This window comes from Protopterus annectens, chromosome 11.part0 (assembly GCF_019279795.1).
Source record: "Protopterus annectens isolate FY-2018-M chromosome 11.part0, PAN1.0, whole genome shotgun sequence".
In the NCBI taxonomy this organism is placed as follows: Eukaryota; Metazoa; Chordata; order Ceratodontiformes; family Protopteridae; genus Protopterus; species Protopterus annectens.
The window spans coordinates 872788759-872816564 of NC_056745.1; the positions used below are offsets into that span (position 1 = coordinate 872788759).

Here is a 27806-nt window from a genome sequence, read left to right on the forward strand (position 1 = left end):
TAAAACATCATTTCAGAGCTGGATTACAGAATGACATCACATATATCTGGTCATTTGACTCTGGTTCCCACACTACCCTCTTTTACTAGAAAATGAACAGGAACTATCACATAGGTGTTACCATACACACAGACAGAGCTTTGCTGAGATGTGTTATAGCATCTGTAAGCTATAAAACCATTTTGAAACTTCCACCCTTCCAGGGTAGCAATTAGTTCACCCATAAGGACAATACAGTAGGATTTCTAGACCACTTTTTCACAGACATTTCATCTTTGGCTGCAGTCAGAACTGTAAGATGCAGTCTTTATGGCCTAAACCAGGTAATTTAATTTCAGACTATTTTACAAAATTAGCTGGACTGAGATTAACCTATTCTCTTCCAGTAACTGCTGGTACAATATATTTATTTCAACAGTTACAATGCAGTCTGACATACAGGTGTATTTCTTTTCTGTCCAACAGGACCCACTGTTGGTACATTTTTAACACAAGCAGCTTTACAAATATATTTTCAGCACAAGCATCTGTACAAATTAGTTTGATATACAAATGACATAGATTAGCTATGTTGGCATATGTTACACATCCACTGCCTTAATTCTCCTGGCATAGCTGGCAATACTTCACATCATCACACACCCTATAGTACAATATTAGAATACAGCATTCCAGATTATCAGGTGGGGATTACAATATATGGAGGGAGTATAACACAGCAGCTTCAAGAGCCTCATTAGATTATATTATTGTAAGTGCTCAGTTTGGGGTTTACAGTATACAGAGAGACAGCTCAGTACAGCTGCCACTGACATCACATTAGAATACAGTATGGTAAGTTCTCAGGTAGGGGGCTGTAATAAAAAGATGGAGCACAGTATAGTATCCCCCGGTACCATATTAGAATGCAGGATGCAAGGGCACATATAGGAGTTATAGCACAGAGAGGAAGCACAGTATAGCAGCCCCTGGTATACATTAAAATATAATATGGTACATTCTCAGGTAGGGGATTACAGTATACAGAGGGAGCACAATATAGCAGATCATGGTACCATATTAGAATATGTTATTGTAAGTGCTCAGATTGGGAGGTTTAGTACACAGAGACAGTAGTCCCTGTTACCACATTATAATATAGTACAGCACATTATCAGGTAGGTGGTTACAGTATAGAGATGAAGCACATTATAGCAGCCCTGGATACCATATTAGCACATGGTATTGTAAGTGCACTATTTGGGGGCTATAGTGTACAGAGAAAGCAGCACAACATGGCAGCCTCTAGTACCATATAAGAATATAGCATTGTAAGGATGGACAACATTGGATCCTCAAGTGCCAATTTACAATATAGCCATGTAAGGATTCAGTTAGGGTTTAATGTTTACAGCACAGCAGCCCCTGAGGTGTTACATTAATATAAATATATATATATATATATATATATATATATATATATATATATATAGATATATATAGATATATATAGATATATATAGATATATATATATATAGATATATATAGATATATATAGATATATATAGATATATATAGATATATATAGATATATATAGATATATATAGATATATATAGATATATATAGATATATATAGATATATATAGATATATATAGATATATATAGATATATAGAGAGACGCACACACGCACACACGCACACACGCACACACGCACACACGCACACACGCACACACATCAAAGCATACTCTGGTATGACATTAGATATTGCATTGCAAGGACTTTGAGTGGGACATACTATAACTGGAAATTCTAGAGCACCTCAGCCTGTAAGCACTACAGGAACACAGTACTGCAGACATTCAACATGTAACTGAATGATATAATTTTACTTATTCCTTAACTGAATTACATTCAAGCAGCACATTACTTGTTGGGATGGTTCAAGATCTTTTTGGTTAGAATGACACATCTTATCAGAGGTTTATAGGTCCATAGCTTTTTACTAGGCTAATGACCACAAGGACATTTTTAATCCTAGCCATGCATCCCAAATCTCTGACAAGTTCTGGTATCTCTTGATAAGTGTAAGCAGAGGCTTGGGAGTACAAGCAGGGGAATGGTGAGATGAACCATTTACAGGCTGCCTGTGTCCATTAGAGACATAGGTGCCAATCCAAGGATGAAGTTCCTGTTCCCATCTAAGTTACACTTGAATTGGGTTAATGGGGAACTCTGCTTCACATGGATGGGGAGCCTGTTCCAGAGAAGGGGCAGTCTCTGGGATACATATCTATCTCTCCAGCAGGTCCTATTTATATCACAGGCAAGGTTTAAGTCTTTAGAACAGGTAATTCTGGTGCTGTTTGTTTTGTGGCTATGCAGGAGGTCCCTCAGAGTGGGTTTTAACAACGCCCTGTATGGCAGGCATAGATCTCTCCTCAAAGGCCTGTAGGAGGCAGAATACAGGGATAGGGCCTTGAAGTGGTCTGCATATGACATGCTACTTATGCCCTGTATTCTTTTAGTGAGGAACCTTTGTGGACAAACCAGTTGTTGGATATGCCTGGTTAGGTACATACCAAAGGGGCATTGTACTCAATGATAGGTCTGCTGAATGCCGAATACAGTGGAACAATGACTTCCCTGAACCTAGATGCCATACCTTTGTTTATAAGTTGCACAGCATAAAATAATTTATTCACTGCTGTAGACATATGATAATCAAAGGATAGATTAGTCTCTATAGGTCTATCCCCAAGTCCCTGACTACTGGATCAACTCTAAGGGTTGTGTTGTCAGCATGATAATTACCAGGAGTGGATGACTTCCCAAAAGATACTACTATGCATTTCTTGGCCTTTAGTTTTAGTTTATGGCTGTGACACCAGTTATTTGTCTGTGTTAGCCCTTCCTGAACATTTGTGTCAGTGGGGAGATTCAATGACAGCTCCAAATTTGCAATAATCTGAAAATTCAGTCAGCTAGAGGCCACTGACATTGGCTTTGACTTCAAAGAAATAAATGCCAAAATGCAGAGGTCCCAGGGCCAATCTCTGAGGAACTGTGCTTGTGACTGGCCTCTTTGTAGAGGTAGACTCCCAGTTCTAACTTCTTGGGTCCTGTCTGTGAGCCAGCTGTCTGCCCACTGGGTGACATAAGGATTTCTAGCTAACTTCCTGAGTTTGTCAATGATGCAGGAGTGGGGTATTGTCAAATACTTTAGCCAGGTCAAGGTAGGCAGTGTGAACCATTTTGCCCTCATCCATTGCTTTTATGACCTTGTCAAAGAAGTCCACCAGGCTGACTAGGCATAAGCTGCCCTTGACGAAAACAAACAGGATTGAGTCCAGTGTCTGAAAGTTTCCTATGTCACTATTGATCATTTCCATGATAATGGAATCAGATACAGAACTACAGGATGACATCATTAGTTCACAGCTATAACACCTGTGTGATACTGTTAGACGGGAGAACTGGGGTTACTCTGCAAGAGCAAACAAGTCATTATGCTGGGTTACCCAGTTAAGCTGTAGGTATAAAGCAAATTAGCATGTTGTCCCTTCCTAAGGAATAGCATATCTTCTGCAATGAGTATTATACAGATATTTTGGGTGAGTACAACTCGTTTTTAGAAACCGTCCACAGGGCACTGAAGGCTTGCACTTACTTGCTGCATGTACATATAATGGCAGCACTGGTCACCGTCTTTAAAAATATTCCATGAGCCATTGAAGGATTACATTGATATGCTGAATGTACATGACATGACAGCTCTAGTCACCTCCCTTAGGAATATTCTATTAGATTTTAAACAATTACATTGATATGGTGAATGTACATAGCATGACAGTACTAGTTACCCTCCTTGGGAAAATTCTGTGAACCACTGATGGATAACACTGATGTGCTGAGTGTATATAGGATGGCAATACTGAACACCTTCCTTAAGAAGTTTCCTTGGACCACTGAGGAGTTATACTGATATGTTGAGTGCACATCATAAAGCACCAATGTGCATATTCCTTAAAAATGCACCTCAGAGAACTAAGGCATTATAGCAATATGCTGAAAATGAACAAGCTTGGCAACACTGGGAACTTTCCTTAGAATAACCCTCAGGAAAAGAGTTGTGCAGTATTACACGCAAAGGGCAAACCTATGCACTGCTGATTACTGTTGCTTGACAGGAATGAAAAATACAGTTTAGAAACTTACTGCAAACTAGTACTCACGTACATTTTAATTTGTCTTTATACTCTCACAAAGCTATACAGTTCTGTCAGGTTTTGACTTTTTGACTCTTAAAGCTATGCTACAGGTATGTAATATATATATATATATATATATATATATATATATATATATATATATATATATATATATATATATATATATATATACACACACTGTTAAACTTATATACACAGTTCTCTGTAGTGCCGGTTACCGACAAGCTCGGTAATTTCTGCTCCCTGAGACTGTGATACAGTATTGTGTTGCCTCTTAAGCTAGTTACTTATCTATCTTTAATTTACTCTAATCTCCAGGTAGCTTCCCTCAAACACCATCCTGAAAAGGCCCACTAAACTCGAAGGACGCTACCCTGCAGAACCTCAAACTGAAAAAATAAATTGAATGCAGCCCACTACAAATTGCCAAGGTCAGTACGTATTAATTTACTCAACCTTCATTTTAATTTGCTGTTCTGGGTCTAAAGCATCTATAGTCTGTCCCCCATAACAATTGGCTTACTTCTAAATCTAAGGAAAAACTAGATTACCCCCCACCCCTAAAGCCAATGTTTCTAACCTCAAAATCCTAAAAATTCTATTACACTAGAGCAACTAAGAGAAAGAGATTAGTCTACCCCCCCCTATATACTTACCTTATGGCTCTAAGAATCCATGTACTCTGGCTAAGCCCATCTCTGCTCACCCTCGCTGCGCTCGGGCTCGCTGTATGCCCCGCCCTGCCCCCAATTCCCATCCGCCCCCACTACTGTTAAATTTATAGTCATATAGCCACACCCCCTATAACTAGAACCTATCAGCTTACAACTGTCACTATTTCTCCCACCCCTACTCCATTACCTCAGTTACAACCACTGCATCTTCTGGTGTCGTTCCATTCAAGTAATATAGTTCCTTTAGCTCATAATCTCCACCACACACAATGTTACACTTCTCTTTACTACTCCTTTTGCTTGCTCCATACCTCCTTACCTTGTATGAAAACCAGTTTCACACAGGATTTTAGTACCCCAAAGGCCATACCATTAACCCAGTTGTAATTCATAAGACTTTTTACCAATCATACAGCACTGTATCTAGCCCCACAACCTGTTCACACTATTAACATATCAATCCCACATACATTAGCTCCAGATCTAAATGCTACCATAAACCTATAAAAAAATTCCTGAAACTTATCACTAGGTGTCATCAAAACCTCACACTAGATGGTGATATCCACCCAAACCCTGGCCCATCCACTACAGATAAACTTACCCCCTCTACTTGTAACCCAAGCAGTAAACTTACAATTAACAGCCCCCTAACTCTCTCCTGACCTGTCACCTTAACATTAGAAGTATAAACACCAAGGTACATTAACTGCATGCACTCCTGGCTGTCCACTCCCCTGAGATACTCTGTTTATCTGAAACCTGGTTAAAACGTAGTACCTAAGATAATGAAGTGGTTTGACCTGAGTGTAACATACTCAGGCTGGATCATACTTCCAGGAAGGGAGGTGGGGTAGCTGTTCTCTATAAATTTGTGGTACCACCTGGATATAACATAATCAGGCTGGATCGTGCATCCAGGAAAGGAGGTGAGGTAGCTGTTCTCTATAAATCTGTGTTAAACATCACCATTGATACTATACATCCACCTCAAATTAATAACTCAGAGATTCTCGCTACCAAATTTCAAATTAATAAAAATAAATGCATAAATATTATCTGTATGTACATTTCCCCTGGGAATAACTTATCTACACTTGAAGATACCCTTCACTGGCTATCTTGTACCTACCCCCAAGAAACCATACTACTTGGAAATTTTAACATAGACTGGAACACCTGCTCCTCAGAATCTCCAACCACCCATGTTAACCTGCATGCATTTACACAAACCATAGCCACCCCTACCAGGATAGGTAAACTTGATCATAAAAAAGCATACTTGATTGTGTACTTATCAATAGTCACCCCCAACTGTATGCCTCTGGGACCCTCCCTGATGACTTACATGATCACCTTCTTACCCATATAATTAAGCATAAAGCCATTAACCCCCACCAACCCATATTTAGAATGGTAAGAAACAATAAGAACTTTAACACTGCCAAATTCCAAGAGGAACTAAACTCATGTAAATGGTCAGTCCTAAAACACTTCCCCTTAGAGGAAGCTGTTGTCTACTTTAACAACAAATTCCTTGAGATCCTAGACTCTCATGCACCTGTTCGCTCAATAAGAACAATGTAAAAAACTGCACCATGGCTTTCTAAAGAGTCCAAACTAAAAATCACCCATAGAAACAAAGCATGGGCATTATGGCATACTACAAAAGATTCCCAAGATCACATTAAATATCGGCAATCAAGGAATGAGACTAAAAAATACATTTTACAAGACAAAAAAAAAATACTACTATAATCTTCAGCAAATAAATCAAAACAACCCTCAGAAGTTTTGGGCAGGTATAAATAAACTATTACATCCTGGACAAACTTCCACCCCAACCCCTGCTGCCACCATTAATAAACCACCTGAGGAAGTCTCAGACAGTTTTAATCAATTCTTCACTGAGACAATCCAAGCCCTAGCTAGCCAACAACCTCCAAGCACCCCTTGCCCTGAATCCACCACTCCCAGTAACCAACTCTCATTCAGTTTCCAACCAGTTGCCACTTCACTTATCCATGCCTTAATCAAAAAATTAAAACCAACTACACTCTCTGCTGATCTGCTTCCTGCTGAGTATCTACAAAAAGCAGCAGATGCCATTGCTTACCCCATTTCAATACTAATCAATCGAACAATAGCAGAAGCCAAAATCCCCTCCATCTGGAAAATATCCTATGTAATCCCACTTCACAAAGGCGGCAGCTCAACTGAACTGTCTAATTATAGGCCAATAGCTATATTATATCCACTTGCAAAAATAATGGAAACATTTATTCATAGACAGCTGCTTCACCACCTAATTCAGAATAATCTTTTGACTGACTCTCAGCTTGGCTTCAGACCTCACCACAGTACCACTTCAGCCCTGACAGCCTTCTCTAACACCATAAACCATAATCGTAACAATAATAACCTATCCTCTTCCCTCTTCTTGGATCTCTCCAAGGCATTTGATATGGTTGATCACCAACTACTAATCCACACCCTGAAAACATTCTGTCTAGATACTAAAGCCCTTCAATGGTTCCAGTCTTATCTGAGTGGCAGACAGCAGGCTGTCCTTTGGCAAAACAAACAATCTAACCTCCTACCCAACTCCCTTTGTGTTTCCTAGGGTTCTATATTAGGGCCCCTTCTATTCTCCATTTTCATCAATGACCTTTATACTGTCATCCCAAAAGTCAGCTGTATTCAATACGCTCATGACTCCACCCTGATCTGCTCTGTCACATCTCAGACAGATCTATGGTCATCTACCCAGGATACTTTCAACATAGTAGAAAACTGGCTTTCTGGTTGTCGTCTGATCTTAAATCCCAAAAAAACAAAGCTGCTACTTTTCCCACCAATTCATAGGTAAGCTGCATTTATTTTTAACATAAAATCCAATAATGGCAGTATAATCTCTCCAGACACCTCTATAAAACTACTAGGTGTTATCATAGATAATAATCTTAAATTTGACCTGCATGTTCAAACTATCAAAACCATCAATTAAAAAACTAGGGTCACTTTACAGGATTAAAGCCTTCCTAACCCCACCGGCTAAAATTGCCATTGTACGCTCTCACCTACTCTCAACTCTTCTGTATGTATCCACTTTACTCACTAACTTAAACAAGTCTGTTCTTAATAAACTCTCTACTAGCTACAACCACATTGCCAGATTTGCCACTGGTCTGCCTTTTAGGACACACCACTGTATCAATCTAAACGAGCTTGGATGGCTAGAACTGCCCAGTTTGATCCAGTATAACCAACTGATTCTGGCATTTAAAGTCCTTTACAATCCACACAATACTCTTGCACTTAAAAACATTATTACCCCCTATAATAATCCTGGACTTCTTCGATCTTCCAATAGACTGCTAGTTCAAACTATTAAAACTAATAACTCAGCCGGTGACTCTCTCTTTGCCAACTCTGTAGGTAGAACCTGGAATTCACTCCCAGCTGATATTACCCTACTTACCACCCTGAGTCAATTTAAGAAAAGACTCAAACAATATTTGAAACTGAACTGACTTTGTCAATGTATCAAACCTGACTAACTCTCTTCTAGCATGGTGTTAAAAATTGTAATTTAGCTTAGTTGTGTTACATATCCCGGACTTACACCCGAGTTTGTCTCAAACCTTGGAATTATATAAATTGTTAAGTATGTAACCAGTATATAAATTGTATTAAGTAATCTTATCTGCTTACCTTGGAGCTTTTCTCCCCAGGCCTCCGCTGAAAATGGACATGAATCCAGTCGGACTATCCCGGTCAACAAATGTAAAATAAAATTAAAAAATAAATAAATATCTAAAATGTATGTATGTGTGTGTGTGTGTGTGTGTGTGTGTGTGTGTGTGTATGTGTGTGTGTATATATATATATATATATATATATATATATATATATATATATATATATATATATATATATATATATATCGAAAGCTCACAACACTGGCAACCATATGGCCGACACCATATGACCGACAGCCTAAATCTCCCCATCTGAAGAAGACCATAAAAAAGGTAAATAAAATTCCCTTTCAACTGCTAGCAGGGGGGATACGCCCCCCTGCACCCCCCACACCCTCCATAATTTTAATATTCCAACTCCAAGATTGCACTACAGTGCAGGAATGGAAATCTTTCCATTCCGCACTATGGTGAGATGCCGGTTCCGCATTGTTGGCATTCAGAATGTCGGTCATATGGTGTTGGCCATATGGTTGTCAGCATTCTGGACTGTCGGCAATCTCAGGTAGACCCATGTATGTATATATATATATATATATATATATATATATATATATATATATCTACATATATCAACTTATTTCATTATTTCTGCATTTCCACTGGCCCAACTGTTTAACATTGTGATCCAGCATTTTCATATTCAACATTCTGTATAAATCCATCTTGATGCTACATTTGCATCTTATCCTTTATCATTTCATTATTCAGCACTCCTTCCACCTCACTTAAACACTCAAATATATATTTTTCATCTGACACTCAGAGAAATCAAGAGGCCAAATATCATGTTAAGGTCCCAGTGTGATCTGACTATCCTCACCCCCAGCAAATTTTGTTTTATCCCTCACTCTGGTACAGAATCCATTGCTATTCACTATGCATTTTTTCTGTCTTTTTTTTTGTCTGTTTCTATATATTTATTAATGACACTGCCTGTTATATGGAATTTATATTTATTAATTTTAATAAACGGAAAACCAAATGATGTCCAACAATAAAAATAATATTAGTCTAGTAGCAGTTGCACGATTCCATGTTCACATTCTACAACTGAATTTTCCATTCTGAAAAACTGAAGAGTTTAAGCAAAGTCATAGTCAATGCATTTGAAATGTTTATACCTGTTTTTGTTTTAGGACTGTTTTGAAACCCTAGATGGTAACAATTTGCTTATATCTAAAGTTCTACTACATATGAAATAAAATAAATGTTTTCTTTATTTCAAAACATTACACATTACCACCTCATATTTTGTCCAATATATGCCTAGGTATAATAACAAGAAAATATAGTTTCTAAACTATTAACCATAGGGTAAAAGATTGTGCTACAGCAAAAGTTTTAACTATCTAAACAATTATTAAGATTATGACAGCGCAGATAATGGCCAATGCAGGCTATAATTTAATATATTTGGAATTAGTAGTAATATGTATGTATATGTATGTGTGTGTATATATATATATATATATATATATATATATATATATATATATATATATATATATATATATATATATATATATATATATATATATATATATATATATATATATATATGTATATATTGTATTATATTATATTGTAGAATTGTAACAATGACTTCCATGTCCTGGTTCTGAAATTATCTTGCAGAAAAGTAGGACAGTCAAGTTTCTGTCACCTGTTTCCTAAGCACTCTATGTACCAGTTTGACACCCCAGAGTCCACTGCTGTCTTCTTCTGTTAATGAAACGTTAAAAATCTGTGGAAAAAATGGCAGAATTTAGTATGAAGTCAATGTTTTCCTGTTGACATCTGAAGATTATACCCACTACATGCAATTGTACAATGAGATTTAAAAATGATTGATTTTATGTTAAGTTAATATCTTAATGCTTTAGAAGTGTTAGTTTTATTGAAAAGATAACAAGATATCTTGCAATGAAAATCATAACTAGTTATTTTCTCCTACAAGTATGTGGTGAACTTTCTGTACAACATTTGAGGAAAAGAAAATCTTTACACAGAAATCAACACTGCCATTCCACTCTGATCAAAAGTAGGGTGACTGACTTGCATTTTGTAAACCCTGTGTCATAGGTTCCTAGGTATATACTAGGCTAGCAGCCCCTAGACCTTTATAAGACTAGCCATGCAACCCAAATGTGTCCCACAAGTTATATGTTTTAAACATTTATATAGGAGGGCGTTTGTTGGTTACAACATGATTTACTGACTACTTCTGTCCATCACAGATGTGGGTACCAGGCCATGGGTAAAGTTTTATTTTCCCATCCATTGGTCCAAATTATGCTTAATTAAGGTTAGGGAGGGACTTTATTTCACATGGATAATAAGCCTGTTCCACAGAAAGGGAATTCTCTGAGCTACATATATGTCACTCCAGCATGTCCTGTTTTCATTGCAAGCAACATTTAGGTCCTTAGATCTAGTAATTCTGATGCTGTTTGTTTTGTGAATGTACAAATGTTTCATCAGAGTAATCCAAGGATGCCTTGTATGCCAAGCATAATGTCTGTAGGAGACTTAGTATAGAGAAAGGACTTTGAGGTGATCCAGATAGGACATTGTATTTATGCCCAGCATTCTTTTTGTAAGGAACCTTTGCAGATATTTCATTTGGTGCATGTGTCCAGTCAGGTACATACCAAAGGGATCTCAATGGTGGGGTGTGATGAGGGTTGAGTACAGTGGTAAAATGACTTCTCTGGATGTAAATTCCATGCATTTACTTATAAGCTGAGCAACATGGAAGGACTTCCTTACTACCTTGAGTGCATGTTGATTGAAACCCAGGTTACTGTCTACATGTGTTCCCAGATCCCTTGACTAGTCGGTCAACTCTTAGGGGTGTTTTATTGATGATATGGTTTCTAGCGGTAGCCAACTTCTCAAAAAGTACTATAATGCATTTCTTGGCATTGAGTTTTAACTCATAGCTTTGGCACTAGTCACTTGTCTTGTTAAACCCTATTGTAAGAGCTTTGTGTCTTGGGGGATTCGAAGACTGTTCCCAGTTTGTAATCATCTTCAGACATTATCAGCCAGAGGCCTTTGACATTGCTCTTTATTTTTAATAAGTAGATGCCAAAGATGAATGGGTCTAGCAGAGAGTCCCAGGGGCTTCACTGGTGACTGGCCACTTTGAGAAAGTGGTCTTACCAATCCTAACTTCCTGGGTCCTGTGAGCCAGCTGACTCTCCAGTGTGTTATATGGGGGTTTATGCCTAATTCCATAAGTTTGTTAAGAATTTCTGAGTGAGGGGTATTGTATCAAATGTCTTAGCAGTTCAAGGTAGGCAGTATGCAATGTTTTACCCTCATCCATTGCCTTGGTCATGGCCCCTCCTGCCCTAGTGAAGTGAACTATGACAGCTTAGCCCATGCTTATCAGTGAGTTGTGAAAACAGCCACTGAACCTAGTAGTAATTAACATGCTTTCTCCCTTAACTAGGTATGTAATAAAGTACTGCCTAGCCAGGCAGAACCTAAGAATGTATGAGTGCCAGATTTGAAAAGCATTGGACCAGTGTGAGTATTTATGACTGATATCCACTGGCATTTATGACCACATATCAGCAATTATTGCTTTCTAGATTATTGACACTTGAGTTTACCCTGATCTACAAGACATCTGAGCAGCTGGGGGAGGGTTGGATTTCAAGCCAGGCTTTTTGTGCCTGTTATTTACAGCAAGAGGTTCTCCGGTTTGATCCTTGGCTGGGGTGCCTTCTGTGCAGAGTCTGCATGTCCTCCCTGTTGTCGCGTGGGTTTCATCCGGGTGCTCCAGTTTCTTCCCACATCACAAAGACATGCTGTAGGTGGATTGGACACTCTAAATTGGCCCTAGGTGTGAGTGCATGCATGTGTGTGCCTTCTGTGGAACTTGACACTGTAAAACTCCATTGTCAGTCATGAGCAGACAGGTGATCCATTGTGGTGACCCCTAACTGGAAAAAGCCAAAAGAAGAAGAAGAAGATTCTAAGTGACTTTGTTCTGGTTTAAGCACTTGGGTTCCAAACCAGTTATTTTACATTAGAAAGATTTGTGGTCTAAACTTTTGTTGCAGCATGACTCCCTAGAGCTGCTCCAAATCCAGCTAACTGTAGGTTAAGCCCCCTTCCATATCATTGTTAGCTATAGGTCCCCCACCATGAACCACGAGAACCATTCTGCCTACCTGGATCTACTTGAGTCACTCGCTATACTGCAAACACCTTGGTTATGAGTGATTTTAATTATCCTTTCATCGATTGGGAGTCATGTATGAGAACAAACACATTCCCCCTAAGTTTCATGGACTTTGTTAATACAAATGCTCTAGAACAGATAGTCTGCACCTGCACAAGGGACTAGAATGTCCTAGACTTAGTACTCAGCAACATAGGAAGTCTCTACACTACCCCCTGTGTGCTGCCCTCTCTGGTAAGGTCTGATCATAAATCAGTCTTGCTCAAAGTAGCAGTCATACCTGACTCACCCTCAAGAGCAAAAAGGATGAAACATTTCTCCAAAGCAAACTTTAGCCTCCTAAGTGATGGCATAAATAGTTTCAAACCCCCTGCTACCACTGTCAACAATGACTGTTATACAGAGGTGTACACAAATGCCCTGTATAAAAACCTATACAAATGTATAGACTCAGCTATACTTGAATGGATCAAAAAAAGTCCTCACAAAAAACAAGCCACTCTAGTGGACATCAAGCATAAATAGGTTATAAAATAAGAGGTAGAAACTAACATCTAAGACAAGAGGGAACTGTCTCAACACAGGAAGGACACCCTCTGCAGCTTGAACAAGCAAATTAGATGTCTTGTAAAGTCCTCTAATCCCAATTATGAAGCTAAACTAGCATCCTTAGCTAAGGATAATCACAGGGAATTCTTTAGTTATGTTAGAAATCTAAAATGGAAGGTCCAGCTTTGTGCCAAACTAGTAGTGGAAGATACCCTCATACTGACACTGAGGACATTGCCAAACTGCTAGCAGACATCGTTTATTTTATTACTACTTTATACTGACATGCATACTTTTCTAACTTTCCAGCTTTTATTATATTATTTTATTATTATTTATACAATTTCATATCCAGTTGTATCAAATACCGTATTAAGGTCTCCTATACTGATTTTCACTTCTTCTTTTCTATTCATATCATCCATAATTTCTTTATCATTAATAATCCCTTTTATACTATATATAAGATATTCCATAAATATTTTCCATTTTAGTTTTAAATCTCTTTTGTATTATTTTTATAAAGATCTTATAAAGATTATTAATTAATACTGTCTCCAGTTTTTCATTTGTGTTCTATTTTACTTCTGCTACATGAATTAAGTATTCCACTACATCATTTTTATACATAAAGCCTTGATTTAACCATTCACTAAAATCTATAAAAAATATAATTTTGCCAGTCCCTTAAATTTTTATGCATTTCATATCCTATTCCATCTGGTCCTGTAGCTGAATCTATATTTACTTATCATAATAATTTATCTAGCTCATTTAAAAAAAATCTCATTTTCAGCTCTTTATTCTCTTTTTATGTTAACCTATTTACTTTCCATGTTTTTTCACTACCTTGTCTTTTCCTTTAAACATTCTCTGTGCATATTGTACTACACTGTTCATAATAGTTTCCTAAGATCTTTCTATTTCTCGTTTTACATTTTTTTATTACACTACTGCCTTCCTTTACTAATCTGCTTAAGTAACTCAATACCTCTACTCTTTTTCCTTGTAAAAATATCTTTGCTTATATAATAGTTTTTGTATTTTTCTTGATTTCTTTCATATAGCTCTCTTTTTTATCAAAGTATTTTCTATCATTATGTTAGAAATCTTATAATGCATCATTCTATGATCTTTTATATTTTTCTTTCTCTACTTTTCTCATATCATATTGCCAGTGTAGAAAACATTTTTGTGTGTTTTTCCTTAAGTAACACCCACCATTAAGACCAATTCTTATAATATATTCTCATAGTAATAATGATCTTTTCATAACTCTATTGCTAATTTCTTTCCTTCATTCCATGCTTTCTCATTTATCCTTTTTATTCATTTGTCAATTTTGATATATTTCTTGTTTTCCTTTATCTCTGCCATATTGCAAGATGATCAGAAAATCCTGTTTCAACTACCTCCCCTACCCTATACCTAAACATTGTGATACTGTAAAATAATCTATTTCATTTTTATACATACCACGTTTGTAAATCTATGAATTTTTGTCCCAACATTTTAACTCACCACATGTTATAACTTCTAACATTTTTCTTAAAATCATTTTCTTTCATTTTATGTTTGCCTCTTAAATCATAATTTAAGTGTCCTATTATTATAATACATTATGTAGTCTAAAATCTGATGAACTAAGTTTTCCCTTTCTTTGTAATTAGTATAAACATATAATGAAATAATTATATAAACTTGCTCTTTACATTTTAAATTTACAATGGTTAATCTTCCAATTTTTTCAGTAGTTACATCCAACATCTTTACTGTATTTCTGCAGAATACAACTTTTCCAGAACATCTCTCATTTTCTGCAGAATACTTTTCCAGAACATCTCTCATTTCCCAAATTCCAGATTATTTTTTCATCCCCATAGTTTCTCTGTTTGCAATCTATCTTCATTTGTTAAAAGACATGTGTTTCCTAATATAATTACATCTGCATCATGTATTACACCACTCCAAAATCTTTATTCTTCTTGCTATATTCTTAATACAATTCACATTTACAGAAAGCACTCTAAAATTGTAATTTTCCAGTTTCCTTACATTCATAAGTTCACAGCTTATTACCAGGCTAGATTTCTTCATAAGCCATTCTAAGCCTAGCCAATTTCCCTCTCAAAATTGAGAATCGAACACTTTACCTTGTGTCTGTGAGTCAAATACCTTAACCATTATACCAGTCCCTAATCATTAGTTGTACATATTCTTTTTAATCCATTTCCTTTCATTTTCCTTTTGTTCTTATTCCTTTAACTTTTCTTTTTCTGTCTTATACCCTTTTACCAAAATAATTATTTGTTTTCTTTTACTACCTCCCCATTTATGTCTTCTGTATCACTTATTTCAGAATCTATATCTTCTTTAATATTTTTTCTCATCTAATTTTTCTTCTATTTCTGCCACTTCTAAAATTCATTTTCTTTGTTCATTTTCTTCCCTTTTCTTTTTCTTTTCCTTACTCACATTTTCGTTTTTGCAATCTATCCATAAATGCCCAATATTTTTACATTTATAACATTTAATTCATATTTATTTGCATCATGTCCCATTTCCCCACAAAAATAACATTTATTTTATCATAGTTACTTATCAAATGTCCTTCTTTTCCACAAAAAAAAAACATGTTTTGTGTTGTCACCAGTATTTTATGTCACCCCTATTACCCTCCACATATATCATGCTTGGTAGACGTATATTTTTTCTCTTTCTATTTTAACACAACATTACAATCCCCAGCCACCAGTCCATAAACCCCTTTTGTCATAAACTTTTGTAATGCCCAGTACTTCTTTAAATAAAGTTTCCAAATGTCCTTTCAAGTTCTGTCTTTCTACTTTTGTTCAAAATTGTGCATGAATTTTCTTTTCTGTTTCCCTGTTAAATGCATTTATCACATAAATATTTCCATGGATTAGTCTTTGTTTTTTTCCTATTCTTCAAGAAAATTTTCCATTGAAAAACAGTCTCAAATGTAATGTCACAAAATGTTAGTAAGAATAAATGATTTTACCTTATGTGTTTTTACACCCAAATGAGCTATGAAATTGTCCCACAACTCATACCTGTCCATTTCTCTGTCTTCTTTACTGTGAATCTTTACCACGTACTTCCATTTTTCATTTTCTTCTGTCTTCCTTTCTGCTACTGTCCTACTTTTTTTTTGCTTTATCCGCAAATGTTTTTTTTTTTCATCTCGCCATTATTTTTCAGGATTGCCTCTGTACCATCATGTTGTATTTTCTCCATTATGTCCCCCAAGGTAACATCTTCTTCATTTTCTGTCTCACTCTGCATCACCATTTCTTTACGTAAATCATCCCACAACCCTCCCAAACTAAAGGACTGCAGTTATACATCCGTCATTTGCTAATTGATCTCCATCAAAGAGATTTCTTTTGAAACATCCCCTCAGAATCCTGTATACAGTCTGCAGCCTTAATATTTCTTGTTTTCCTCTATTTCTCTCACCCTTCCACCATCTCTTTTTCTCTCCATCTGCTTCCCTGTTTTTCTGTGATGCCTATGTGCCTGGAACAGAAACAGGAAGTGCTATTGCAAAAAGGGTCCCACTCACAACAATGATTATTAGGGAAGTTCCTTGACACCCTGGCCAATTTTTCCTTAGTAGTATAAAGACCACAGCTGATCTCACTGAAAAGAAGATATTAGACTAGTAGGACTATTGCAGTCAATAAAGGCTGAATACATAAAAATAATAAATAAATAAGGTGTCAGCTGTCTTGGAGAAGCAAATTCACTCTGTTTGTTCTGAAGTTTTGTCATGCACTAATATTTTATCAGAATTACATCATCAAATAGATTTCTTATATGCTTCATGATTCATCTCTGGGTGTGAGGGCAAGAAATCTCTTAGAGCTGCAGGCGCAGTGACCAATATTTCCTTCTATGAGACTAAACATATTTATGCCACCTATCACTTCATCAAGTATAATGTTTTGAGTGTAATGATTAGAAGCTATACTTATGTTGTCTAAGGTAAACAGTATTCCTACTTCTGTGACAGTCCTCTCTGATAATGAGTATAGGTACCTTTTTATGTAGAGAATAGAGATAAGATGAAGAAGACATTATCTAGTTATGTCAAGAATGGGAGCAGACAGCAGTAATAAAAGTGGTCGGGGTCAGAAATGTCCTTTTATGGTAATGACCTCTTAGTCAGCATGCTTCTTTTAGGTGTGGGTACAGAACCTGTCCTTCTTGAAGGAGGTACTGTGCATCTTGTGGTAAGGTGTGTATTATTGGCTTTGTTTTTTTCAGCCACCCTTCTGGCTTCCCATAGGAAGAATTTCTTGTGTCTGTGTAGCTGGAGGGATAATTCTTTCTCCCTAAATTTGGTAATCATTATATTTTTCAGTCAGACCCCAGGATTCAAGAAGCTCAATGCAAGGACGGTTTTAGCCTTGCTCTGAGTGTCCTCACTACAGATGGTGCAGCAGCGCCATATGAACATGTATGAGGGCGCGCCGCCGCACCCTCAACATGCACAGGAAATGTGTGCGAGTGCAGGGGGCATGTACAAGTGCTCTATGGAGGCGTAAACATGCCCCAATAGTTGCACAACCTACTATGCCTACTAGTAGAGCCCGCCTCTAATAGTAAGTCAGTAATTCAGTGTCCGTGGATACTGAAATGTATGCTAAGCATACAAGAGTGTCCATGAACAGTGAAATAAAATTTAAGTAGTAAACACACAAGCACGTAGTGGAATGTTGAGCCCTGTCCCTAGAACTTTCACAATTAGATTCCCCGTGTCCCTATTATACATTTGAATTGCTGCAATATCGAAGGTGTAAGCAAAGCGCAGCATGTTTGCCCGTTGTTGTCCTCCGCCGAACGTAGCTTACACATCAAATTCATTCAAATAGAGAAAAACATGCAGAATCAACATAAATGTCAACAGTGTAGTGTTTAGAGCATCCACCTAACAAACAGGCATTCACGGGTCGAGCCCAACAATAGCACATGTTTTCCATATGGGATGAATGTCATTTTACTGTAAAACCAACGAGTATGGCATGAGATATTTAACTAAATGTCATTCAATCAAAGTGGCACTGTCATAATGAATAAGGCACTAGTAAGCAGGTGTAAGCACAAATAAGCAGCAGTAAACATATATAAGTACCAGTAAGCAAGTCTGAGTGCGCTTGTGCGGGTCTAAGCAGTGCCCAGCATAGGAAATGTATATAAGTATGTACAGATATATAATATATATACATATATATTTATATATATATATATATATATATATATATATATATATATATATATATATATATATATATATATATATATATATATATATATATATATATATATATATATACATATATATATATATATATATATATATATATCTATATGTATATACATATATATCTATATGTATATACATATATATATATATACATATATATATATATATATATATATATATATATATATATCTATATATATATATATATATATATATATATATATATATATATATATATATATATATATATATATATATATATATATATATATATATATATATATATATATATATATATATATATATAATATGAAGAAAGAACGACGTAACAATAAAGCATACAAAAGGAATGAGAAGGGAATCAACAGCAACCTCAGTATTATATAGCACTGTCAGCTTATGTCGTATCAAGCTGGGCAGTAGTGAGCAAATCACTGCTACTCACACCACAGGCAGGATATTACCAGTGGCAGTAGTAACATTGTTGATCTGCTGAGTCTACTTTACACACAGAGGGTAGTCACTGGTGGGACTACCCAAAAATTGGTAAACTATTTGGCCATCTGACCATTACACAAGCAAGGGCAGGTATGTTCAAGGACTAAATGGTGGGAGATCCTGAGAATACATGGGTTGGGACAACATACGTGTAGGGACCCTAATGCTCGGGAGAGGGCAATGTGTGGAGGTGTGTCATGGCTGCGATAGCAACTGGACAATGGATGGTATGTGTGCATGTTGAACTTGGGTGGGGTGGAGGAACTATGGGTATGAAATTATGGATCCAGGCGTGCCAGGGTTGGATGGGCTGGTTCTAATTGGACTGCCTCATGGAGGTCAGCGAGTTTGTTATAAGTATATATGTATACACACATGCAAACATCTATATGTAGAAGTACATTCTCTATAACACATTCATTCCATTTGCAGACATAAATAACATGAATGTGCCCTTACAAACCTTGACAGTAGATAGAATAATAGGCTGTGCAAAAGAGGGAAGGGACGAAACTGCTAAAACGCAGAAGTGTGTACAATGTCCGAAGTCAGTGCTGTGCTGAAAAAAATCAAATGTGAAGACTTTCCCACACATGAAATCATTCCTGTGATCTGCCTGCTATGGCAACACCAATTACTAAACCGGTCTATTTGTAAAAGAAATACACCGAACACGTACATAATTAGGCTCTCATGTGTAACGTGTGCGTTACCACATAGTCATACTTAATAATTTATTGCAGTGTCATGTTAACAGTAGTAAGGATGTAATGAAGTACAGAGTCTAATCTTGACATAAAGACATGCGTGTCCCATGTGGGGCACCCCAAAAATTGTGGATAGTGTCCTTTTGGTCGCTCATGTTACCAATGTTTGTGGACTAAAAGTTTGGGAGTTCTGAGGATACATGGAGTGAGTCAACCGATGGGATGAGTCTACAGGAGTAGGGATTGGCCAATGTTTAGTGGTGTGGATACACCACAAATAAAACTGGAGAATGGATGACTGCAGTGTTAGGGAGGCATTGGGGTGGGTGTTTGAGGAACCAGGAGCCATGTGTATATGGGTATATATGCAAATGAAGCAGCACAGCAATAGTGTATTGGTTAGAGCAACCGCCTAACGAACAGGCATTCCTGTTCTGAATCCCACTACATCACATACCATTTACCATCGGTAATCTGTGCCTGAACATATTGCAACATCTGACTGCTGTATAACCTGCAAAATAACAATTAAAAGTGAACTGCAGCGAAGTGTCAGTGTCATAATGAATAAGGCACTAGTAAGCAGGTTTAAGCATATATAAACACCAGTAAGCGTGTGTAAGTGCATTTGCATGGGGTATACATTGCTTTACAGACACACATATATATATATATATATATATATATATATATATATATATATATATATATATATATATATATATATATATATATATATAAAACTATACACATATATATTATATATATATATATGTAGTTGCAGACATATACATATATATATATATATATATATATATATATATATATATATATATATATATATATATATATATATATATACACACACACACACACACACACACACACACACACACACACACACACACACACATATATATATATATATATATATATATATATATATATATATATGTGTGTCTGTGTGTGTCTGTGTGTGTGTCTGTGTGTGTGTCTGTGTGTGTGTCTGTGTGTGTCTGTGTGTGTCTGTGTGTGTGTCTGTGTGTGTGTCTGTGTGTGTGTCTGTGTGTGTGTGTCTGTGTGTGTGTGTCTGTGTGTGTGTGTCTGTGTGTGTGTGTCTGTGTGTGTGTGTGTCTGTGTGTGTGTGTGTGTGTGTGTGTGTCTGTGTGTGTGTGTGTCTGTGTGTGTGTGTCTGTGTGTGTGTGTCTGTGTGTGTGTGTCTGTGTGTGTGTGTCTGTGTGTGTGTCTGTGTGTGTGTGTCTGTGTGTGTGTGTCTGTGTGTGTGTGTCTGTGTGTGTGTGTCTGTGTGTGTGTGTCTGTGTGTGTGTGTCTGTGTGTGTGTGTCTGTGTGTGTGTGTGTGTGTGTGTGTGTGTCTGTGGAGATATACACAGCTATACAGCTATGATAGGAAACAGCACACAAGAATGACATATGTTCACAGGCTATGCCAATGGACGTGAGGGGCCCAAGCAAGAAACATGAAACATGTAGCATGACCTTCCACGCCCCCAGCTGGACACAGGAAACAAACACAGAAACCAGCAAACAATGTAAATAGTCCACTGCTCCCCAGACCACAGGCAGGATATAACCGGGGGGTACACAGTGCACCCATGAAATCTAATCTTGGAACACAGACAGAAGTGTCCCTTGCGGGGCACCCCAAAAATTGACAAGACCAAAAAAAGGTGATACACCGACCATTTTGGCTGGGGTGTATACATACCCAGAATACAAGGGTGGGAAAGCCTGATGACCAATGGGTTGAGACAATTGTATGACATGGGTCCCGTGAAGTGGAGAGTGGGCAGCGTGTAGTGGCAAGTTCAGAACTGACCAGGACCCAGAGTAAGGATGGGTGCTGTAGAGGAGGTGTGGGTGAGGAACTATGGGTAGCTACTTATGGGTCTAGATGTGCAGGTCTTGGCTGATGTGAGCCTATATGGACAGCCCCAGGGATGTAAGCAAATGTGTTCATTGGGCAGAGGCGTCACCCAATGAGCAGCCACACCCACTACAAATCCCACTGCAGCAAAGTGTAATCTATATGGCAAGGAACGGAATAACCAGATGTAGATATATATATGTAGAGGTATGTGTGTGTATATCTACCCATAGCGGCATAGAGATAAACCTCTCCCTGTCCGTATTACAAATGTATACATACAGAGACAGAATACATATACATACCCACATATAGATATATATATATATATATATATATATATATATATATATATATATATATATATGCAGACACCCATAGACCCATATGTTGTTTTATATATATATATATATATATATATATATATATATATATATATAAATAGCAATATATAAATATATACATGTATGCATACATATACAGATATATCTGTATATAGTAATGTATATATATATATATATATATATATATATATATATATATATATATATATATATATATATATATATATATATATATATATATGACTGTAAATATACACATGTATATAACTAGGAAATGATACAGCAATTACGAATTACATATGTTCACAGGCCGTACATATGGGGGTGAGGGGTCCAATAAACAAACGTGTAACACGTAGCATCAACCCCAGCTAGGCCAGTGAGACATACAGACACACAACAAAAGTAAACACACCACTGCTTCCCAGACCACCAGCAGAATACTGCCAGTGGGAGAGACCTGCCAGGTCTAATCTTGAAACAAAGACATCGATGTCCCTTGTGTGACACCCAAAAATTAATGATCATCGGAGTCAGTCCCAGTAATGATTCATCAAACCAGGCTGTAGACGTACACGGACCAGTAGGTTGTACAAGCCTGATAACCCATGGGTCGACACAATGTACTACATGTGTCCCTACATGCGGAGAGTGGGCAGTGTGTCATGGTGTGTTTATACCCCACCTGCATCCACAGTAAGGATGAGTGCTGCAGAGGAGGGGCAGGTGGGGGAACTGTGGGTATGCAATTATGGTCCTAGGCGTGCAGGTGTTGGCTGGCGCAGTCATATTAGGACCACCCCAGGGATGTAAGTAATATTCCGAAATGGGCATAGCTGACACCCATACCTTTCAAACCCTAAGAGCAAATCCACTGGACAGGACATAAACCATTGGGGGAACAAATAGGGTCAATACTTCTGAACTGTCCCCGATTTCCAGGGGCGTCCCTGATTTGGACTCAGATTCTAACTCTGCCCCACTTAATCCCTCCTAAAACTAATGACGTTTGGAGGAAAGGTGGTGAATTACACATAATGAATAATGACAACAATTAAGAGTTATAAATATAATTTACCTCATAAAATGTGTATGCATTCATATGCTCTGAGTCTGTCAATGTGTCAGGTTAATAGCACTAATAATTTAAATGTGTCCCTGATGTTGTTATGACGTGTCTCTGATTCAGTTGATATTTGTCCCCAATCGTTTGAGAGGTCTGATAGGAAGAGAAAGCACATATTCCACTTACAACCTTAGAATGATGATAGAATATTAGGTATGCAGTAGCATGACTCGGCTGAAGGATGTGAGTTCCAAAACCCAATTACTTGTTTGTATTGAAGAGTGTCAGTTCCCATGTATTAGCCAGACAGGTGCAGATTGCAAGAGGAACACACCAATAATATGAATCAAACTCTGGACAAGCCGCGGATTTCGTACAGTTGAATGGCATGCTTTCGCCTAATGGGCAGCCATTCCTGATACTGTAGGCATGTAATCCCATGTAATAGGCATCACAAGGTAATATCATAGTCCTCACTCCGACCCAGGGGTGTGAGTGTCAGATGCAAACACCAAATGCAGTGCATTTGCAAGCACGGGAGCAAGTGGATGTAAGCCTGTTTGGCCACCAGTATGCGAGTATTACACTGGTGAAGCAATGTAGAGGCTAACTGAGTGTAAGAAACTGTAACCGTAGGTTAGCATTGCTTAGCTTAGTGCAAACCCACGCACACCCGCTCACAACTGCTTTAATGTGCATTAATCACTCTGTATCCAACGGCCTTATTCTGCCCTGCAACAAAATAAACGGTCTCTGCAAGGCTCAAAACCAGGACCCTGCACACACAGCTAATGTGATTTACCACTAAGCCATGGCAGATATACAGACATTGGATGTTATCACAAACATATCATCCATAGCAGTCATTCACCAGTATAGGAAATGTATTCCATCATGTAGCTGCATGTGTGTGTGTTTATGTCCAGATATAGATACATATATATATATATATATATATGTATGTATATGTATGTATATATATATATATATATATATATATATATATATATATATCAAGAACATCCTGTGTGACAACAAAGCGTTACAAAGGAATGAAAAGGGAAACACCAGCAACGCCTGTATTATGTAGTGATGTTGTCCTATGTAATATCAAGACTCTCTCAGACAGACATGTGTCATTAATACACGCAAACATTTGTACATTGGCCAAATACATCACTCTGTGCATTTTATTTACATTAACACAACAGTTTCTGTCCAATCATTATGTGAGAACAGTACTCTTGCAAGGTGCTGTGTGCGACGTCATCATCATGAAAAAGGTAAATGGGGTAACCATAGAAGGACCGGTAGTGTTGTGTGTACAATGGGGTCATCTGCATCACGTGTACCTGGAACCTTTAGGAGTCATATGCATACCAGAATCGTGTGCCTGAGAGACAGGGGTGAGCACAATTGGAGTATGTTGTGATGCATATTAAAAGGGTTACATGTGTCCAGTGGACACGTGTGAAATGGGCAGTTATGTATGGGGCAAATGTTGTTTTAGGAACTGATTGGCCTTTTGTTTCCGTAGGGTGAGAGTGGGATGTGGGGGAAAGAGAGTAGGTATGCCCATGAAGGATAAGTTGGGTAGGATGACAGACAAGACAGCGTACAGGATCAGTATATGACACATGTGGGGGGATACACCTTGGACTGGGAAGGGTGTTCGGCAGTCACAAGTCTGAGCCCCCAGATGGAAACAGTGGGATGGAGGTCCCCAGCCATGGGCAGCCACCACTGCACCAAAACAACCGCAAAGGTGGCTGTGCTGGGGGCTGTCTAGGAGGGGCAGGCTCATCATGTAAATTTAACACTCTGCCCTTGAGCTGGCATATCTGGCCTCAAAACTCCTTATTGAGCCCCCTACGCACCACGTCCAGGACTGTACGACAGTGGACAAATTCCTATCTGGACCTGCTCCCAGGGGGGGACAAGCCCCATCCTCAGTGGCGGTTCCACCAGAAGGTGGTGCAGAGCCAACAGAGATGGATGTCCAAGGCTGGGCCCCAGATGTGCTGATGCCCGGTGCCATGGCCAGCTGAAGTGGGACAAGAGGTTCTACTGGGACCTCCAAACCCATACAGCCTATGGTGTTGCAGGTTTAACACAGATATGGCTTAGTAATAGTCAACAGCATTCAGGATTACTTATAACAGCTTGCATAGATATGACCATCAACCCAACACAACAGACGGTATACATTTGCAGAGGGAGCACAACAAATGCATATATACTGCATGACATCTGTACAAAGTGTAGAAGACGTGTGACTGCAGCCATGAACAGTGGCCCATTAGTGGCATGTCACTGAGAACCCCAGACAGTGACTGTCATGCCACTGTTTCATGTGACATATGTCCAATCAGGGATGCTATGGCAGTAACTCTCATCACTATCACCATGTACTGACTGCAATCCTCACACTGCTTCTGCAGTTCACAGATGTGTGTTCAGTGAGTAACACAGGAAAAAATGGTTCCACACACTGACCAGTCCACAGGTGGCCCTACAGATGGGAGTTCCCTCACAAACACAGCACTGTCTTGTCAGTTTTAAAACATACAGAATAGCCATTACCACACACAACTTTTTAAACTGGCAGTAGTCTCAATGAAGCATAGCTACACTTACATGCTGTAGTCATGTCTGGCACATCACCTTCCTGTCTTTACGCTATTTTCCACTGTGTATGTTGAGGAACATCCAGATATCATCTGTGATGCTATTTACCAAACACCAGATCCAGGTTCCACTCACAGCAACTGTCATGGGAAAACACCAACATGATTTTCCTAGATATTGTACTGTGTTTCCATGCGATTGGCTATGGGAACATCACCACATGCAATAAACTAGAGGAGGACTGCAATGGGTGCAGAGGCCATCACCTGATCATGACCATCACTTACAAAACATAAGCTGCTGCTGAGCAGGTGTACAACTCCACATCCACCAGAGAGTGTGTGGGAGGGACAGACATAGGCAAAGTACATCAGAGAAGGACCAGGAGACTAAACCCTAAGCATCATCTGTCACACCCTACCAGTACAGGGGCTCAAACCCCTGTCTGACTAGTCATTACTATTACAAGTGCATGCAGTTACTACATGTGCCACAAAGCTGACATGTTGATATGCTGTAAGAACATATATGTTTGCTGGTGAGCGACATCTGCAACAGATATATAGTAGACATACATTATATGTAGCAGACATAGCTGTCCACATGAACGGATGTCATTGTCAATACAACCACACTCTCTAAGGGACTCAGACACTTTGCCACACTTTTCCAGGTGCACAAATACACTTCCTAACTACTTAGTTTGCCACACTGCAGTAATGCACAGGTACTACATGCACCACAGGGGATATCCTGAGATTCTATGGGCTAGGGCATGTGAATGTGTCTGACATCAGTCGGTATGCCAATGGGAGTTATAGTGGGTGTGACTATGGTTGGGAGCATCATACCCCACACGCAGACACAAGGTGCCAGTACTGACATGCATGTGTGCATTGCTTCATGGGTGTGTAGTGGTTGGCTGTGCAAGATGGCTGTACAAGGCTGGGTGAGGGGTAATCATTGGCATCATGCCACCAGACAATGGTGTGCAGTGTGGTACAGGGGAGTAGTGTCTGCAATGTCCCACACAGATGGGTACTGTATGAACTGTCCTGACATCCTGGTTACCATTGTGTATGGCCATTGCTTTGCAATGCATGCCATGTCTGTGTTTGATAGTCCTTGACATGGCCATTGCCTGGGATGTGCACTTCCCACAATAATGTACAGTGACATGTACAAGTGTACCTGGTTTGGCTGCCACATGTTGTGTACACAGACTGCTATCCTCAGGTATGCCAATACTGGCCTGGTGTGGCAGGATCTGCTTATAGACAGCAGGTTGACCCTGCACCTGCATTGATAGCATGATACAGGTATTCCCTGGTGTCAGTCACATCAGTCCATACAGGGCACGTGTGTAATGCATTGTATGGCTTTTGTGGATCACATTTGATGGCACCACATATGTTGCAGGCATCCAGTGGGGAACATAGTGAAGGCGCATTGTCTGCAATTATGTGCCTATTTTACTGCTGGGCAGGGTGCCATGCCCTCTGCAGCCACACCATGCCTACTATCTGTCATCAATGTGCAGGGTACTAGCAACATAGTGGAATATTCTAAGCAAGAGTGTTTGTGTATGACACATGGGTTTAGAATGTATTCCTAGTATTAGTAGGGTTGCATACATTGTTCACCAGGCCTTTTGCCAGATGTAGGGGTATGGCTTGCCAACACAGTCCCCTGGCTGACTGACATCTGTACTCCTTGTGAGGTGGCCATTGTGACATATAATACGGACACCATATAGGAAAACTACAAAATCCACTCCACAGTATGTCCAGTGGTTAGCACTCACAGTCACCTCCACACAGGCTCTGACTGTCAAACACAGACGTACACCTGCCATGTCTTGGAATAGAACCCCTACCTAACTAGTTTATCAAACTACAGCATTACACAGTTACAGCACACACTATGGAGATTACTGGATTACAGCAGTCCCAGAGGTGTATTACTAGGTGGGTGACAACAGCAGGATTGCC

The 27806-nt window shown here is 38.4% G+C and overlaps 1 long non-coding RNA gene across 1 annotated transcript in view; it reads left to right on the plus strand.

The window, feature by feature from the left end:
• LOC122815621 overlaps positions 1-27806 on the plus strand; it is a 174613-nt gene that overhangs the window by 11319 nt on the left and 135488 nt on the right. The window contains exon 2 of the long non-coding RNA XR_006366973.1: positions 4533-4645. This is a non-coding gene — a long non-coding RNA (uncharacterized LOC122815621). The remainder of the gene's footprint in view (positions 1-4532; positions 4646-27806) is intronic.